Source organism: Plecotus auritus (genome assembly GCF_963455305.1).
Source record: "Plecotus auritus genome assembly, chromosome: 4".
In the NCBI taxonomy this organism is placed as follows: domain Eukaryota; kingdom Metazoa; phylum Chordata; class Mammalia; order Chiroptera; family Vespertilionidae; genus Plecotus; species Plecotus auritus.
In genome coordinates, this window is record NC_137775.1 from 132,049,583 (window position 1) to 132,059,279 (window position 9,697).

At 37.7% G+C, this 9,697-nt stretch overlaps 1 protein-coding gene across 13 annotated transcripts in view; it reads right to left on the reverse strand.

Moving 5' to 3' along the window:
* Positions 1-9,387, reverse strand: part of CNOT4 (CCR4-NOT transcription complex subunit 4) — a 162,892-nt gene extending 153,505 nt beyond the window's left edge. For 7 of the 13 annotated variants that reach the window (XM_080665734.1, XM_080665735.1, XM_080665738.1 and 4 more), the window contains exon 1: positions 9,154-9,374. The gene's annotated coding sequence lies outside the window, so the exon portion shown is untranslated. Of the gene's footprint in view, positions 1-9,153 lie in introns of all 13 variants that reach the window. The other 6 variants (XM_080665733.1, XM_080665732.1, XM_080665731.1 and 3 more) reach the window with 2 other exon arrangements.
* Positions 9,388-9,697: the final 310 nt, after the last annotated feature.

Below are 9,697 nucleotides of genomic sequence, written 5' to 3' on the forward strand. Positions count from 1 at the left end.
AAAATGTCAAAAGCTGTCACATTTCCAGAATTAAGGTGGTCTTAGAATAGAAGAAAGGAATGTCAATGAAAAACAGATTTTTCCCAATAATGTACTATATTGCATCATCAATATTTTCCTTATTAATATTTCCCAAGTACCTAAAAAGTGCATGCTATTATGGTAGATCATACCTTTTATAATAACAAAAATAAAAATGACTGGTAAATTAAGATAAATTTAATTCTGTAGCTGTAAGTACCTAAGCTTGAGATGGTTTCAGACTCAACTGTAAGAATCCTTGAGATCTCACAGGTTAAATACCGTGGAGAGAGAACATATCATATGAAAGAAGCAGCAAGAGACTAAATTATAATAAATAGTACTATTCGTTTACTACTTACAAAGTAAGAAGCAAGTAATCTACCTTCCCCCCCTCCTTTAAGATAAAATGTGAAATTTCCCTTCATAAAACAAAGCAAGCATGCTATCCAGAAATACACAATAGATGAAGAAAGTTGGCTTAACAAAGAGTCAACAAACCAAAGAAAAGAATAACTTCAAACGTCTCGGTATTTTTAAAAATTCCAAATAAAACAAATATGGCTGCTGTTGAACTAGATCTGTTTTTAATAATACCTTTGCAAAGCAAAATATATCAAAATAAATTAAAGAATAAACTTTCATTTAATAATGTTTCTGTATTCTTCATTGGCCTGCTGACCTAACCTTATCCACCCTTAAGGGAGCTTGGAGCTGACAATATTTAGTGCCCTATTTCAGCAGAATTTCTTCTGTTCTAACCAGGTCATTATTAAACTTTAATGATAACCAATAATATATACTGGTTGTAAGTTTCCTAATACCCTTTTGAACTCATACACTCATAGGAAGCAGATGAGGGACAAATTAACTCTTCTACAAATGAGTTCTATATCTTACTATTATATAAAGTTTTCTTTATCTTCCCAACGCTTATACCTCAGTGAATAAATATCTAAAACTATTTGAAAACACTAGTAATAATAAAATCAAAACCGGTTTGGCTCAGTGGATAGAGCCTCAGCCTGCGGACTGAAAGGTCCCAGGTTCGATTCCAGTCAAGGGCATGTACCTTGGCTGCGGGCACATCCCCAGTGGGAGGTGTGCTGGAGGCAGCTGATCGATGTTTCTCTCTCATCGATGTTTCTGACTCTCTATCCCTCTCCCTTCTTCTCTGTAAAAAATCAATAAAATATATTTTTAAAAAATAATAAGAGTTCTTTCTTTAAAAAAAAAAAAAAACACTAGTAGCTTTTATCTAATGAAATTTTTTGAAATTATTTAAGTAGTCATGCATCATTTCCTTTCCAAAAGCTGGGCTTAGATACAAATTGCAGTTTATTATCAAAGACAAATAGACTACATTTCCTCAGTTTTCTATTTTCCAAAACCTTGGTGTCATTTCTGGATATAAGTGACTGAAAAGGAGATAGAATCAATTAGCTGCCAAATCCTGTAGAATTTCCACACTAACATCCCTCAAATGGCCCCTTACCTAGGTAGCTAGATGTTAATTTTTCACACTCAACTGTCAACCCCAAAATATGCTGCACTCTACTGAAAAGCAATCTTTCTAAAAGCACTTTTATTGTCATCTTCTGCCCCCTACCAACTTCTAATGGCTCCTTACTGCTTAACATATCAAATTCAATTTGACAGTGAATTAACCTTTCACAATCTAGCTCTACCCTACTATACTACCTTCTCCAACACCATTTTCAGCAACTAACACCTTATTCCATTGAGACCAAACTCCTTACATCCCTGTCACATCAAGCAGGTCCCACCATTTAGGGGTTGCTCATGGTTCCATCCCACACATGGAATATATGGAATAGTCTCCTTCTGGAGATGTTTTGCCAATGCAAATAGTACATACTCTTTTTAAAATATATATATTTTTGCCGAAACCAGTTTGGCTCGGTGGATAGAGCGTCGGCCTGCGGACTGAAGGGTCCCGGGTTCGGTTCCGGTCAAGGGCATGTACCTTGGTTGCAGGCACATCCCCCGTGGGAGGTGTGCAGGAGGCAGCTGATCGATGTTTCTCTCTCATCGATGTTTCTGGCTCTCTATCCCTCTCCCTCCCTCTCTGTAGAAAATCAATAAAATATATTTTTAAAAAAATAAAATAAAATAAAATATATATATTTTTATTCATTTCAGACAGGGAGAGGGAGAGAGAGACAGAAACATAAATGATGAGAATCATTGACTGGCTGCCTCCTGCACACCCCTTACTGGGGATTGTTACGCAACCCGGGCATGTGCCCTTGACCGGAATCGAACCCAGGACCCTTCAGTCCGCAGGCCCAGGCTCTATCCACTCAGCAAAACCGGCTAGGGAAAAATAGTACATATTCTTTGTTCAAGTCCAACTTTCTCCAGGGAGCCCCACATCTAGAACTTTAGTCTGAAGAAACCCCTACACTAACATGATTCAGACTATATGTACCACACATTTGTATAATGCTTTAGATAATGCTACTTATATTATGGAAGTATACCCAACAAGATAATAAACTCTTAGGAGAGGTAGGATCATTTCCCAAAAACTGGGTCTATAATAAGTACTCAATGATTATTTGACAAGCTAAATGAACAATCCTGATTTTTTAAAATCAAGGTATTTTATGTCAAGAGTTCTAGCACAAATGAAATAATGTGACAACTAGGATTTGCTTCAAAACAATCTAGGTCAAAGTGAGGGGGACAAAGGAGTAAGAAAGTGGGGATACAGATAAACTCAGATGGGCTATAAATTGATCATCTTTGGCCCGGCCGTGTGGCTCAGTGGTTGAGCATCAACTTATGAACCAGTAGGTCAGAGTTCGATTCCCGGTCAGGGCACATGCCTGGGCTGCAGGCTAGATGCCCAGTGTGGGGCATGCAGGAGGCCAGCTGGTCGATGATTCTCATCATTGATGATGTTTCTATCTCTCTCTCCCTCTCCCTTCCTCTCTGAAATCAATAAAAATATATTTAAAAATTAAATAAATAAAAATAAATTGATCATCTTTGAAGTTACAGCTATGGGAAGGTTTACTTTCATACCTGTTTAAAATTTTTCACATTAATAATTTAATTTTTTAAAAGTACCAATAGTCTCGCCCTAGCTGGTTTGGCTCAGTGGATATAGCGTCAGCCCATGGACTGGAGGGTCACAGGTTTGATTCCGGTCAATGGCACATGCCTGGGTTGCGGGCTTGATCCCCAATGGGGGGTGTGCAGGAGGCAGCCGATCAATAATTCTCTTTCATCATTGATGTTTCGATCTCTCTCTCTCCCTCTCCCTTCCTTTCTGAAATCAATAAATATATATATATATATATATATATATATATATATATATATGTATATAAAAAAGTACCACCCTAACTGGTTTGGCTCAGCTCAGTGGATAGAGCGTAGGCCTGCGGACTGAAGGGTCCCAGGTTCGATTCCAGTCAAGGGCATGTACCTTGGTTGTGGGCACATCCCCAGTAGGGGGTATGCAGGAGGCAGCTGATCGATGTTTCTCTGTCATCGATGTTTCTAACTCTCTATCCCTCTCCCTTCCTCTCTGTAAAAATCAATAAAATATATTTTAAAAAAAAAAGTACCAATAGTCTCTTTACTTCATTTTAAATGACCAAAACACATTGTAACGTTTTATTTACCCAACAAATAACCTAGATCCACATTTAGAGTAAGAAAAAAATTTCTGAATAGATATAATTTGGTAGGGAACTTTTATGATCCTAATTCTTACCTATGAATTAAACAAAAATAGTTAGAGGAATAATCTAATCAAAATGGTAGGGAATCTCAATCAAAAGAAAAAAGTGACCTTACCACGAAAAGCAATACTATTTATATTTCAATTTTTTATTCAATTACAGTGTTCACAAGAGGGTCCACCCAAACAACTGCTGAAAATCAAAAACACTGAAAAAAGCCATAACCAAAATATGAAAGGCAGAAAATCGGGGGGGGGGGGGGGGGAGTTGCTACAAATCAGCCAATATTTTTTCATGAAGACACCTATTGCTCTTAATAAGGAATGAATTAGTTTCTTAAACAATCGGGAAAATTAGCACTTCTTCTTTAGTCCAAGGACTGCAAAACATGTTTAAGAAATTTCAGATGCCTAGCCGGTGTGGGTCAGTAGTTGATTGTCGACCTATGAACCAGGAGGTGATGGTTCAATTCCCAGTCAGGGCACATGCCTGGGTTGCAGGCTTGATCCCTAGTGTGGGGTGTGCAGGAGGCAGTGGATCAATGATTTTCTCATCATTGATATTTCCATTTCTCTCTCCCTCTCCCTTTTCTCTCTGAAATCAATAAAAATAAATTATTTTTTTAAAGACATTTCACATATTTGGCTTAATAACAATGTATTTGCTTGTTGCTGCTAAAGAATGTAACCCCTTTTATATTTCAGTCTATAGCTAGTTTTCAAAATTCAATCACTACAACTTTTCCTACAATATTATTCACTAAATTCTCCCAAAAGCAGGACTACAAAGCAGTAACACCTAGTATCTTAAAATGATAACATTTTATTCTCATTATACTGTTCTTTTGCCTTGACTTTTTTACCCAAACTGGTTTTAGGGAGATATATAAACTAATCTGATTATTCTGATTTCCTCATCTCTAATTTTCTCTAAATACTCAAGAGGTGAGATTTTAGTTACCATAACTAAATATCTGACATATATTTTGCACAAATATCTGACATACACACATATACAAATAGCAAGGTTCATCCTAAGAGTGATATGTCATCCACCCATTACCCAATGCAATTAAAGTTTAAAACAGGGCAACTCTCTTGTATAAAAAGAGATTAGTAAGAATGAAATCCTCCTCACAAATAAAAAATTTATACTCAAATTGCCTTGTTACTTGTACTATCTTTTTTATATTTTTATTGATTTTTAGAGAGAAAGGAAGGGAAAGGGAGAGAGAAATATTGATGTGAAAGCGAAATACGGGATCAAGTTCCGAACCCCAGCATGTGCACTGACCTGGAATGAAACCTGCAATCCCTTGGTGCATGGGATGATGCCCAACCAACTGAGCCACACAGGCCAGGGGACTTTTAATATCTTTAAAGTTAAGTTTTCCTAGCAAGTAAAAATAATCATCTTTTTAATAGCATGTAATGTCTCTCTCCTGGTAAAAGAAAAACTCTGATATGGGAAAGTTAACCTAAAGTGCCTACTATTGAAATTTTCTCTTCTATAAACTACTTTCTGATAAAAAATAAAGGAATCATACTATGAAAAAGAAGTATGACAAAACCCACTGAATTATACTATTACTACACTTGAAAAAGTTGACACCACACAATCTTTTCTAATAAAAACCACATAATAATAAGATTAAAAACAATTCTGGAGAAAGTTCTTTCATTAAACCACTAAATATGTGACTTAAAAGTCCCACTTAAAGAAAGAAAAAAGTCCCACTTATCTTCTTTTCTTGCATCACTAATTCAGTAAAATATGCCATCTTTATAATTTGTGTACTCTCAACTTTTGAAATATATATACATACACATATACATTACTATCTTTAAAATATCAGGGATATTACCACATTTATATAAGAATGGACATTTGCAAATTGTTCCTATTATTTCTGTGGTAACAAAATTTTTTAAATCTCAGAATATGTTGAGGGAACACTTTTTAAAGTATATGATATATAATTGCTATGCTGTACCTAAGACTAATACAAAATAATGTTGAATGCAAAGTGTAGTTGAAAAAAATTTAAATCTCAGAATGTGTTAATAAGTTTTATCCAATACATACTATTCCAACGGGATGAAAACCATTTATAAATTCCACTTAGATTAAGAAATCCTTTGAGAAACGTATGTAGTACATTCTAGTTACACTATTTCTAGAACACTAAAAATCTCTATAACCTATTTCCCTACTGTTTTTCTTTGGAACCAACTGAGGTGAATGTTAACTTCTTTCACAAAAAGTCAAGACAGTACCATATTTAATAACACAAAGCTAAATTTTTATAGAGGTTGAAGTTTTCACAAATTAAAACTTTCTATTTCTCCTAATCTATAAAAATAATCACAATGACTTAAAATAGATTCTACTGAGTATTATTTGCAGGCACCCCCCATGCCCAAAACACATTAAAATAGTGTATATAGTTTCACCTTAAAAACAGGAGAGAAGGAAAGGAAAGACTTGTAAAATACATTACTTAAACTGAGAAGGTATTTTTTCATTCTCTTAAGACATGTAAAATAATTTTAAAAATAAAACTCCCCGATTGCAAGGAGTTTATCATTAAGCAGTACCCTTTTTCTTTTACACAGTAGTGAGTTGCAAGTTATTACTAGTGCTCCCATTTACGCTGAAGTTGAAGGCATTACAAAACAATTTTCCTGCATTTTGCCATTTGATTATAACTCATCCTAATAAAATGAAAGATTTCTCTTCAACTTTATGAAAACAAATGTTATAATAAGTCAACTTTAAGTAATTCATGCTCAAAAACCTTCCTATAGAAATAATCTATTCATCTGAAGAATTCAACAACTGAACCTGGCAGAAAGTATCCCAACCATCAAAATTATGAAGCTGCAATTTTCATAATGTTACATCTAAAAATTTAAACCATACAAAAATATTTTGAAATCTCAGCTCCCTATTTCCTATCAAAATGTCAAACAACTTTAGAATTCTTTAGATGTGATAAAGATCCCAAAGTAAATTCATTTTGACTTTAGAGTGCTAAAACTAAGAATTTGATGATTGCAGAAAAAAAGTGTGCAGTGGAGAAAATTACTTGAAATTATATTTACTGAGGCAAAGTGTCTTTACAAAAGAAAAGATGTATTAAAATCATTAACCCTCTTCTGCCAGATAAACAGTCCTCTCCTAGAACACATTGCTTATAATTCAGCCAAATATGACTGCCAAGAGTTTCTAAGCCAGTGTGCTAGGTTTGTTCAAAGTGGGAAGCTTCTCCACCAGCATATTACAAAGAAAAATGAAATACATTTTTTACTTAAGAGTGAAGATCAATTGTATTAAATACATTCCGACTGATAAACTAAATGTAAGGAATATTTTTTTAAAAAAAAAAACCTACTAATAAAGGAAATGTAAGTAATATTTTTTAAAAACCTCAAATTATAACTTAGAACAAGGTTTGCTATATAAATTGCTTCCAACTCCCCAGTGTAGGGATCTATTTAGTTTCCCCAGAGTGGGGCTTAAGTAGCTAAAAAGAAAAAAAGTTTTATAAACAGCTTTTCTACCTCGGTTTACAGTTGATAAAACAGACCATTTATCACAATCAAGTGATCATAATGCCAAAAGATTACTCAAGTATTACAGATAAAATTTGTAAAAATCACAATACAGTAATGTGCAAGTGATTTAAAACTATGTATCTCTATTTACACTTGAAGTATTACTTTAGCAATTAAGAGATATATTGCTGCATGAGATCACTATTATGACTTTTAACATTTTTACATATATCTTAAGAACACAATGTCTTATTTCAATTTGAGATGTATGTATCTGATTTTTGTAATCCTGTTCGCTTTCCTGGTAATTCTTTTTTTTCACAGTGGTCTGATTAAAGCAAAGGCTCCTTCTTCCCATTTTGCTATTAGTCAATGTATTTCAATTTAGCTCTTGCCACCAAATGCATGTATGTGCACTTTGTCATTTCTTTCCCCCAGTCCTTCATCTCTTCTATGGAAAAATGAATTTAATTTGGGGGGAGGGGTAACAATCTACTTTTCTTTTGAATACAATATCTAGTGGGTTTTCAAAAGAAAACAATGTATTCAGATACTTACTATTCTAAGAATGTCAAAGAGAGAACTTCCAAAATCCAAAAACACTAAGTCTGATATTAGCTGGAGAGGAAATTTCCACTCAAACCATAAATAAAACATGCCATCAATTAAGCTGAACATCAATATCATTCCTTTAGTCAATAATCAATATGGAAGGGATCTGTAACCCACAAACCTGCATATAATCAAAATATCACTTATATTTGCTTGAGGAGTTCACAGATGAATTTGGTTGTGTGCCAGATTTCTCTTATTTTGAAATGTCAAGGCTAACATTTGTTAGTATAATCAGAGCCAGCATTAAGTGTCCTGGGGAGAGGCAATTCAGAAGAACGCTTAGTAGCATGGACAAACCGGTCCAAAATGAAAAGGGAAAAAAAACCAAAAACCCTCCCAACAGAGTGAATAATCCACAAATCACTGAACACAAAACGAAAACGTCCCTCTCCTGCGTAGCCTAAGTAGACGCTCTTCACTCAGAACGTGCACTAGTACCCTTCCTCACTTCCTTCACTTCCAACTTCCTTGACTTGCCAGGGGCCAACACGGGGCACCCCGTTTTTCTGGAAGTAAATGTGGAAAGAATCTGTACAGGAGAGAGGGAAGGAACAGGCAATTCCCAAGAAAGCTGTGAAACAGGTGGGTTAGAACGAGCAGCAGCATAGATAAGGGGCAGCTTTAAAATGACAGATGCGGTTAAAGCTAAGACACTACACATCGGAAGAAGCCCTCCTGGGGCTGACAGGCCGGGGGCTGATTGCAAGCGCAAGAAGGGGGCAAAGGCTAACTCCAGAGCGGTAGCGGAGCACAAACAAGCCGCAGGACGAGTGGGCAGGGAGCAGTGGGATTCGTGAGCAGCAGCGGCAACACGGGTCAGGGTGGAAGTGATGGCTTTGGTCTTGGGAGACAGGGGCCACTGCGAAAGGACGTCAGAGAGGGAAAAGGGGGCTGGGGAACCAGGAGTCCTGAGCTCTAAGGTTCCTGCCCCAACAAAAATGTAGAGGGGAGAGCAGAAGACGAAAAGCCGCCCCGACGCCCCAATTGAAGAAATTTTCCAAGGAGTCGCTGCTCGCCGCCACGGCGCCTTCTGCCCGCTCCCTTTTCCTGGTGGTAACTGCTGTGGCGTAGAGCGGAGAGGGAGGAAGAGGAGGAGGAGGAGGAAGACCAAGAAAGAGGAGGGTGAAGATGAGGCGAGGGTGGGGAGCGAGGGGGTGCGGCCTGCACAGTTCCAGAGAAGCCTCCGCTCTCTCGTAGCCGGTCAGTGCCGGGTTTCCCCTAAGCCCAGCCACGCATAGACTCACCCGCCTGCCTTGCCTCGCTTTTCCCTTAGCCGACTCCACGAGCTGCCGCGTCCTCACAAGAGACCACTGGACGAGTGTCGAGGAAAAAACTCTTCAGAACCGGGCCTGATTGCTTCAGCGAGTCCGACCTTTACGGCTGAGAGAGACACCCTCAGCTTTCGGTGGGTTCCACAGCCAGACGGGCAACCATCTTACATTAGGGTAAGACTCCTCTGGCTTCCCATGCGCAGGCGCACGCCGATCCGGCAGGGAGGGGCGGGGGAGGGGCGGGAGGAGAGGTGGGCGGCCTCTCCCACAGCACTCTGGGAGTTGTAGTTTTCGGACGGTAACCGCCCAGTTGCAAGCTGGGAGTTGAAGTTCTCCCTCTCAGGGCTGCTAGACTCCCTCACGTGGCTTCTAGACTACCGCCTTTCTTCGTGTTTTGCTTCCTTCACTGCCCGCGTGTGCTGCTCCGCTGTCATTTGGTCGACGATCTTGTTTGTGGTTCCGTTTTCTCGGTGTTTGCTCAAATATGGGATACCAAAACTCGGGGTGAGCTTAACCA